A 9,279-nucleotide genomic window follows, 5' to 3' on the forward strand; every position below is an offset into this window, starting at 1 on the left:
TTAACCTGTCTTTCAATTCCCCAGACTGTTAACCCGACAACACGCCCATAAGGAAGAATCCCCTCGGGATCAGTAGAAGCCACAGAAGAACTAAACAGACGGGATAAGGCATCAGGCTTGGTGTTCTTGCTACCCGGACGGTAAGAAATCACAAACTCGAAACGAGCGAAAAACAACGCCCAACGAGCTTGACGGGCATTAAGTCGTTTGGCAGAACGGATGTACTCAAGGTTCTTATGGTCTGTCCAAACGACAAAAGGAACGGTCGCCCCCTCCAACCACTGTCGCCATTCGCCTAGGGCTAAGCGGATGGCGAGCAGTTCACGGTTACCCACATCATAGTTGCGCTCAGATGGCGACAGGCGATGAGAAAAATAAGCGCACGGATGAACCTTATCGTCAGACTGGAAGCGCTGGGATAGAATGGCTCCCACGCCTACCTCTGAAGCGTCAACCTCGACAATGAATTGTCTAGTGACGTCAGGAGTAACGAGGATAGGAGCGGACGTAAAACGTTCTTTTAGAAGATCAAAAGCTCCCTGGGCGGAACCGGACCACTTAAAACACGTCTTGACAGAAGTAAGAGCTGTGAGAGGGGCAGCAACTTGACCGAAATTACGAATGAAACGCCGATAGAAATTAGCGAAACCTAAAAAGCGCTGCAACTCGACACGTGACCTTGGAACGGGCCAATCACTGACAGCTTGGACCTTAGCGGAATCCATCTGAATGCCTTCAGCGGAAATAACGGAACCGAGAAAAGTAACGGAGGAGACATGAAAAGAGCACTTCTCAGCCTTTACGTAGAGACAATTCTCTAAAAGGCGCTGTAGAACACGTCGAACGTGCTGAACATGAATCTCGAGTGACGGAGAAAAAATCAGGATATCGTCAAGATAGACAAAAACAAAGATGTTCAGCATGTCTCTCAGAACATCATTAACTAATGCCTGAAAAACAGCTGGCGCATTGGCGAGACCGAACGGCAGAACCCGGTACTCAAAATGCCCTAACGGAGTGTTAAACGCCGTTTTCCACTCGTCCCCCTCTCTGATGCGCACGAGATGGTAAGCGTTACGAAGGTCCAACTTAGTAAAGCACCTGGCTCCCTGCAGAATCTCGAAGGCTGATGACATAAGGGGAAGCGGATAACGATTCTTAACCGTTATGTCATTCAGCCCTCGATAATCCACGCAGGGGCGCAGAGTACCGTCCTTCTTCTTAACAAAAAGAACCCCGCCCGGCCGGAGAAGAAGAAGGCACTATGGTACCGGCGTCAAGAGACACAGACAAATAATCCTCGAGAGCCTTACGTTCGGGAGCCGACAGAGAGTATAGTCTACCTCGAGGAGGAGTGGTCCCTGGAAGGAGATCAATACTACAATCATACGACCGGTGAGGAGGAAGGGAGTTGGCTCGGGACCGACTGAAGACCGTGCGCAGATCATGATATTCCTCCGGCACTCCTGTCAAATCGCCAGGTTCCTCCTGAGAAGTAGGGAGAGAAGAAACGGGAGGGATGGCAGACATTAAACACTTCACATGACAAGAAACGTTCCAGGATAGGATAGAATTACTAGACCAATTAATAGAAGGATTATGACATACTAGCCAGGGATGACCCAAAACAACAGGTGTAAACGGTGAACGGAAAATCAAAAAAGAAATAGTCTCACTGTGGTTACCAGATACTGTGAGAGTTAAAGGTAGTGTCTCAAATTTGATACTGGGAAGATGACTACCATCTAAGGCAAACATGGGCGTAGGCTTGTCTAACGGTCTGAAAGGAATGTTATGTTTCCGAACCCATGCTTCGTCCATGAAACAACCCTCAGCCCCAGAGTCAATCAAGGCACTGCATGTAGCACCCGAACCGGTCCAGCGTAGATGGACCGACATAGTAGTACAAGATCTAGATGAAGAGGACTGAGTAGTAGCGCTCACCAGTAGCCCTCCGCTTACTGATGGGCTCTGGCCTCTTACTGGACATGAATTAACAAAATGTCCAGCAACTCCGCAATAGAGGCACAGGCGGTTGGTGATCCTCCGTTCCCTCTCCTTAGTCGAGATGCGAATCCCTCCCAGCTGCATGGGCTCAGTCTCAAAGCCAGAGGAGGGAGATGGTTGCGATGCGGAGCAGGGAAACACCGTTGATGCGAGCTCTCTTCCACGAGCCCGGTGACGAAGATCTACCCGTCGTTCTATGCGGATGGCGAGAGCAATCAAAGAGTCCACATCTGAAGGAACCTCCCGGGAGAGAATCTCATCCTTAACCACTGCGTGGAGTCCCTCCAGAAAACGAGCGAGCAGCGCCGGCTCGTTCCACTCACTAGAGGCAGCAAGAGTGCGAAACTCAATAGAATAATCCGTTATGGACCGTTCACCTTGGCATAAGGAAGCCAGGGCCCTAGAAGCCTCCCTACCAAAAACTGAACGGTCAAAAACCCGAATCATCTCCTCTTTAAAGTTCTGGAACTTGTTAGAGCAATCAGCCCTTGCCTCCCAGATAGCTGTGCCCCATTCTCGAGCCCGGCCAGTAAGGAGTGAAATGACGTAAGCAACCCGAGCTCTCTCTCTAGAGTATGTGTTGGGTTGGAGAGAGAACACAATCTCACACTGCGTGAGAAAGGAGCGGCACTCAGTGGGCTGCCCGGAGTAGCAAGGTGGGTTATTAACCCTAGGTTCTGGAGGCTCGGCAGGCCAGGAAGTAACAGGTGGCACGAGACGTAGACTCTGGAACTGTCCAGAGAGGTCGGAAACCTGAGCGGCCAGGTTCTCCACGGCATGGCGAGCAGCAGACAATTCCTGCTCGTGTCTGCCGAGCATGGCTCCTTGGATCTCGACGGCAGTGTAACGAGCGTCTGAAGTCGCTGGGTCCATTCCTTGGTCGGTTCCTTCTGACATGCAGGTGAAAGAGGACCCAAAAGCGACTTAACAGAAACAGAGTTTATTCAAGTCCAAACAGGGAATAACAGAAATCCTCTAGTCTGTAGAGGGGAATAACAGGAGAAGCGGCCACAGACTGCAGGTCGCCGGGTAGGCGCAGGCCGTAGTTGACAGAGACACCTGCTCACACGCAGCATCTGATGAAGGCAAAAAACACGACAGGACAGGGCGAAACACAATCACAGCACGGTGAATACTAAACAAGGAACCGACGGGACAGGAACGGAACACAAAGGAATAAATAGGGACTCCAATCAGGGGAAAGGATCGGGAACAGGTGTGGGAAGACTAAATGATGATTAGGGGAATAGGAACAGCTGGGAGCAGGAACGGAACGATAGAGAGAAGAGAGAGCGAGAGAGTGAGAGAGGGAGGGGGAGAGAGAGGGATAGAAAGAGGGAAAGAACCTAATAAGACCAGCAGAGGGAAACGAATAGAATGGGGAGCACAGGGACAAGACATGATAATAAATGACAAACATGACAGGACAACCTAAAGTCACGTATATCCTACCAATGGGACATTAAAAACTGTAATATCTTATGTTTCATCGAGTCGTAGCTGAACGACGACATTAAGAACATGCTGACGGGTTATACACTTTATCGGCAGGATAGAACAGCAGCCTCGGGGCGGGGGCCTATGCATATATGTAAGCAACAGCTGGTGCACAATATCTAAGGAAGTCTCGAGGTTTTGCTCACCTGAGGTAGAGTATCTCATGATAAGCTGCAGACCACACTATCTACCGAAAGAGTTCATCTGTAGCTGTCTACATACCACCACAGACTGATGCTGGCACTAGCACTGCACTCAATGAGCTGTATACCGCCATAAGCAAACAGGAAAACACTCATCCAGAGGCACTGCTCCTAGAGACCGGGGACTTTAATGCAGGGAAACTGAAATCAGTTTGACCTAATTTTTATCAACATATTAAATGTGCAACCAGAGGGAGAAAAAAAATTCAAGACCACCTTTACTCCACACACAGAGATGCGTACAAAGCTCTCCCTCGCCCTCCATTTGGCAAATCTGGCCATAATTCTATCCTCCTGATTCCGGCTTACAAGCAAAAATTAAAGCAGGAGGCACCAATGCCTCAGTCTTTAAAAAAGTGGTCAGATGAAGCAGATGCTGAACTACAGGACTGTTTTGCTGGCACAGACTGGAATAAGTTCTGGGATTCTTCCAATGGCATTGAGCAGTACACCACATCCGTCACTGGCTTTGTCAATAAGTGCATCAAGGACGTCGTCCCCAGGGTGACTGTACGTACTGTACATACCCCAACCAGAAGCCATGGATTGCAGGCAACATTCGCACTGAGCTAAAGGGTAGAGCTGATGCTTTCAAGGAGCAGGACTCTAACCCAGAATCTTATAAGAAATGTCGCTATGCCCTCAGACAAACCATCAAACAAGCAAAGCATCAATACAGGACTAAGATCGAATCGTACTACACCGGCTCTGGCGCTCGTCGGATGTGGCAGGGCTTGCAAACTATTACAGGCTACAAAGGGAAGGATAGCAGAGAGCTGCCCAGTGACACCAGCCTACCAGACGATCTAAATAACTTCTATGCTCGCTTCGAAGCAAGTAACACTGATACATGCATTATAGAGCATCAGCTGTTCTGGACGACTGTGTGATCACGCTCTCCGTAGCTGATGTGAGTAAGGCCTTTAAACAGGTCAACATTCACAAGGCCAGACGGATTATCAGGACGTGTACACCGAGCATACGCTGACCAACAGGCAAGTGTCTTCACTGACATTTTCAACCTCTCCCTGTCTGAGTCTGTAATACCAACATATTTTAAGTATACAACCATAGTCCCTATGCCCAAAAACACTAAAATAATCTGCCTAAATGGCTACCGACCCGACCCGTAGCTCTCATCTCTGTAGCCATGAAATTATTTGAAAGGCTGGCCATGGCTCAAATTAACACCATTATCCCAGAAACCCTAGACCTACTCCAATTTGCATACCAGATCCACATATGATTCAATCTCTATTGCACTCCACACTGCACTTTCCCACCTGGAAAAAAGGAACACCTATGTGAGAATGTTATTTATTGACTACAGTTCAGCGTTCAACACCATAGTGCCCTCAAAGCTCATCACTAAGCTAAGGACCCTGGGACTAAACACCTCTCTCTGCACCAGGATCCTGGACTTCTTGACGGGCCCCCCCCCAGGTGGTAAGGGTAGGTAACAACACATCCGCCACACTGATCCTCAACACGGGGGCCCCTCAGGGGCGCATGCTCGGTCCCCTCCTGTACTCCCTGTTCACTCATAACTGCATCATTAAGTTTGCTGTTGACACAACAGTGGTAGGCCTGATCACCAACAACGAAGAGACAGCCTATAGGGAGGTCAGAGGCCTGACAGTGTGGATAAAGGACAACAACCTCTCCCTCAACGTGATCAAAACAAAGGAGATGATTGTGGACTACAGGAAAAGGAGGACTGAGCACGCCCCCATTCTCATCAACGGGCTGTAGAGGAGCAGGTTGAGAGCTTCAAGTTCCTTGGCATCCACATCACCAACAAACTAACATGGTCCAAGTACACCAAGACAGTCGTGAAGAGGGCATGACAAAAACTATTCCCCCTCAGGAAATTGAAAAGATTTGGCATGGGTCCTCAGATCCTCAAAAGGTTTTACAGCTGCACCATCGAGAGCATTCTGACTGGTTGCCTCACTGCCTGGTATGGCAACTGCTCAGCATCCAGTCGCAAGGCACTACAGAGGGTTGTGCGAACGGCCCAGTACATCACCGGGGCCAAGCTTCCTGCCATCCAGGACCTCTATACCAGGCGTTGTCAGAGGATGGCCCTAAAAATGATCAAAGACTCCAGCCAACCAAGTCATAGACTGTTCTCTCTGCTACCGCCCGGTAAGCGGTACCGGAGTGCCAAGTCTAGGTCCAAGAGGGTTCTAAAACAGCTTCTAACCCCAAGCCACAAGACTCCAGAACAGCTAATCAAATGGCTACCCAGACTTTTTGCATTGCACCCCCCTTCTACGCTACTGCTACTCTCTGTTATTACCTATGCATAGTCACTTTAATAACTCTACCTACATGTACATATTACCTACATTTCTTTATTTTATTTTTCTTTATGGGGTGGATCAGCTTTAATATAGAGGATAGATTATTGCTTCCATCAGTGTAATTGTCTGCATAATTTTCTATCCCCCATATATTTTTGGGGTTAGTATATATATCTATATACATACAGTACATACATACACATACCCATATACAGTGGGGCAAAAAAGTATTTAGTCAGCCACCAATCTTAAAAAGATGAGAGAGGCCTGTAATTGCCATCATAGGTACACTTCAACTTTGACAGACAAAATGAGAAAAAAAATCCAGAAAAACACATTGTATGATTTTTAATGAATTTATTTGTAAATTATGGTAGAAAATAAGTATTTGGTCAATAACAAAAGTTTATCTCAATACTTTGTTATATACCCTTTGTTGGCAATGACAGAGGTCAAATGTTTTCTTTAAGTCTTCACAAGGTTTTCACACACTGTTGCTGGTATTTTGGCCCATTCCTCCATGCAGATCTCCTCTAGAGCAGTGATGTTTTGGGGCTGTTGCTGGGCAACACGGACTTTCAACTCCCTCCAAAGACTTTCTATGGGGTTGAGATCTGGAAACTGGCTAGGCCACTCCAGGACCTTGAAATGCTTCTTACGAAGCCACTCCTTCGTTGCTCGTAGAAATATTTTGTAGTGACGTTGCACAATTTGGAAGTTGTTTTTTTCTGGTTCAAAGGCGCCAAATAAATGGACATTTTGGATATATATGGATGGAATTAATCGAACAAAAGGACCAATTGTGATGTTTATGTCATGCAGGTGAAAGAGGACCCAAAAGCGACTTAACAGAAACAGAGTTTATTTAAGTCCAAACAGGGAATAACAGAAATCCTCTAGTCTGTAGAGGGGAATAACTGGAGAAGCGGCCACAGACTGCAGGTCGCTTCGGGTAGGCGCAGGCCGTAGTTGACAGAGACACCTGCTCACACGCAGCATCTGATGAAGGCAAAAAACACGACAGGACAGGGCGATACACAATCACAGCAAAAACACGACAGGACAGGGCGAAACGCAATCACAGCATGGTGAATACTAAACAAGGAACCGACGGGACAGGAACGGAACACAAAGGAATAAATAGGGACTCTAATCAGGGGAAAGGATCGGGAACAGGTGTGGGAAGATTAAATGATGATTAGGGGAATAGGAACAGCTGGGAGCAGGAACAGAACGATAGAGAGAAGAGAGAGCGAGAGAGTGAGAGAGGGAGGGGGAGAGAGAGGGATAGAAGGAGGGAAAGAACCAAATAAGACCAGCAGAGGGAAACGAATAGAATGGGGAGCACAGGGACAAGACATGATAATAAATGACAAACATGACAGTACCCCCCCACTCACCGAGCGCCTCCTGGCGCACTCGAGGAGGAATCCTGGCGGCAACGGAGGAAATCATCGATGAGTGAACGGTCCAGCACGTCCCGAGACGGAACCCAACTCCTCTCCTCAGGACCGTAACCCTCCCAATCCACTAAGTATTGGTGACCCCGTCCCCGAGAACGCATGTCCATGATCTTATGTACCTTGTAAATAGGTGCGCTCTCGACAAGGACGGGAGGGGGAGGGAAGACGAACGGGGGTGCGAAGAAAGGGCTTAACACAGGAGACATGGAAGACAGGATGGACGCGACGAAGATGTCGCGGAAGAAGCAGTCGCACAGCGACAGGATTGACGACCTGGGAGACACGGAACGGACCAATGAACCGCGGAGTCAACTTACGAGAAGCTGTCGTAAGAGGAAGGTTGCGAGTGGAAAGCCACACTCTCTGGCCGCAACAATACCTTGGACTCTTAATCCTGCGTTTATTGGCGGCTCTCACCGTCTGTGCCCTGTAACGGCAAAGTGCAGACCTCACCCTCCTCCAGGTGCGCTCACAACGTTGGACAAACGCTTGAGCGGAGGGAACGCTGGACTCGGCAAGCTGGGATGAGAACAGAGGAGGCTGGTAACCCAGACTACTCTGAAACGGAGATAACCCGGTAGCAGACGAAGGAAGCGAATTGTGAGCGTATTCTGCCCAGGGGAGCTGTTCTGCCCAAGACGCAGGGTTTCTGAAAGAAAGGCTGCGTAGTATGCGACCAATCGTCTGATTGGCCCTCTCTGCTTGACCGTTAGACTGGGGATGAAACCCGGAAGAGAGACTGACGGACGCACCAATCAAACGACAGAACTCCCTCCAAAACTGTGACGTGAATTGCGGGCCTCTGTCTGAAACGGCGTCTAACGGGAGGCCATGAATTCTGAATACATTCTCAATAATGATTTGTGCCGTCTCCTTAGCGGAAGGAAGTTTAGCGAGGGAATGAAATGTGCCGCCTTAGAGAACCTATCGACAACCGTCAGAATCACAGTCTTCCCCGCAGACAAAGGCAGACCGGTAATGAAGTCTAAGGCAATGTGAGACCATGGTCGAGAAGGAATGGGGAGCGGTCTGAGACGACCGGCAGGAGGAGAGTTACCCGACTTAGTCTGCGCGCAGTCCGAACAAGCAGCCACGAAACGGCGCGTGTCACGCTCCTGAGTCGGCCACCAAAAGCGCTGGCGAATAGACGCAAGAGTGCCTCGAACACCGGGATGACCAGCTAACTTGGCAGAGTGAGCCCACTGAAGAACAGCCAGACGAGTGGAAACAGGAACGAAAAGGAGGTTACTAGGACAAGCGCGCGGCGACGCAGTGTGCGTGAGTGCTTGCTTAACCTGTCTTTCAATTCCCCAGACTGTTAACCCGACAACACGCCCATAAGGAAGAATCCCCTCGGGATCAGTAGAAGCCACAGAAGAACTAAACAGACGGGATAAGGCATCAGGCTTGGTGTTCTTGCTACCCGGACGGTAAGAAATCACAAACTCGAAACGAGCGAAAAACAACGCCCAACGAGCTTGACGGGCATTAAGTCGTTTGGCAGAACGGATGTACTCAAGGTTCTTATGGTCTGTCCAAACGACAAAAGGAACGGTCGCCCCCTCCAACCACTGTCGCCATTCGCCTAGGGCTAAGCGGATGGCGAGCAGTTCACGGTTACCCACATCATAGTTGCGCTCAGATGGCGACAGGCGATGAGAAAAATAAGCGCAAGGATGAACCTTATCGTCAGACTGGAAGCGCTGGGATAGAATGGCTCCCACGCCTACCTCTGAAGCGTCAACCTCGACAATGAATTGTCTAGTGACGTCAGGAGTAACGAGGATAGGAGCGGACGTAAAA

The sequence above is a fragment of the Oncorhynchus gorbuscha genome, linkage group LG07, assembly GCF_021184085.1.
Source record: "Oncorhynchus gorbuscha isolate QuinsamMale2020 ecotype Even-year linkage group LG07, OgorEven_v1.0, whole genome shotgun sequence".
In the NCBI taxonomy this organism is placed as follows: Eukaryota; Metazoa; Chordata; class Actinopteri; order Salmoniformes; family Salmonidae; genus Oncorhynchus; species Oncorhynchus gorbuscha.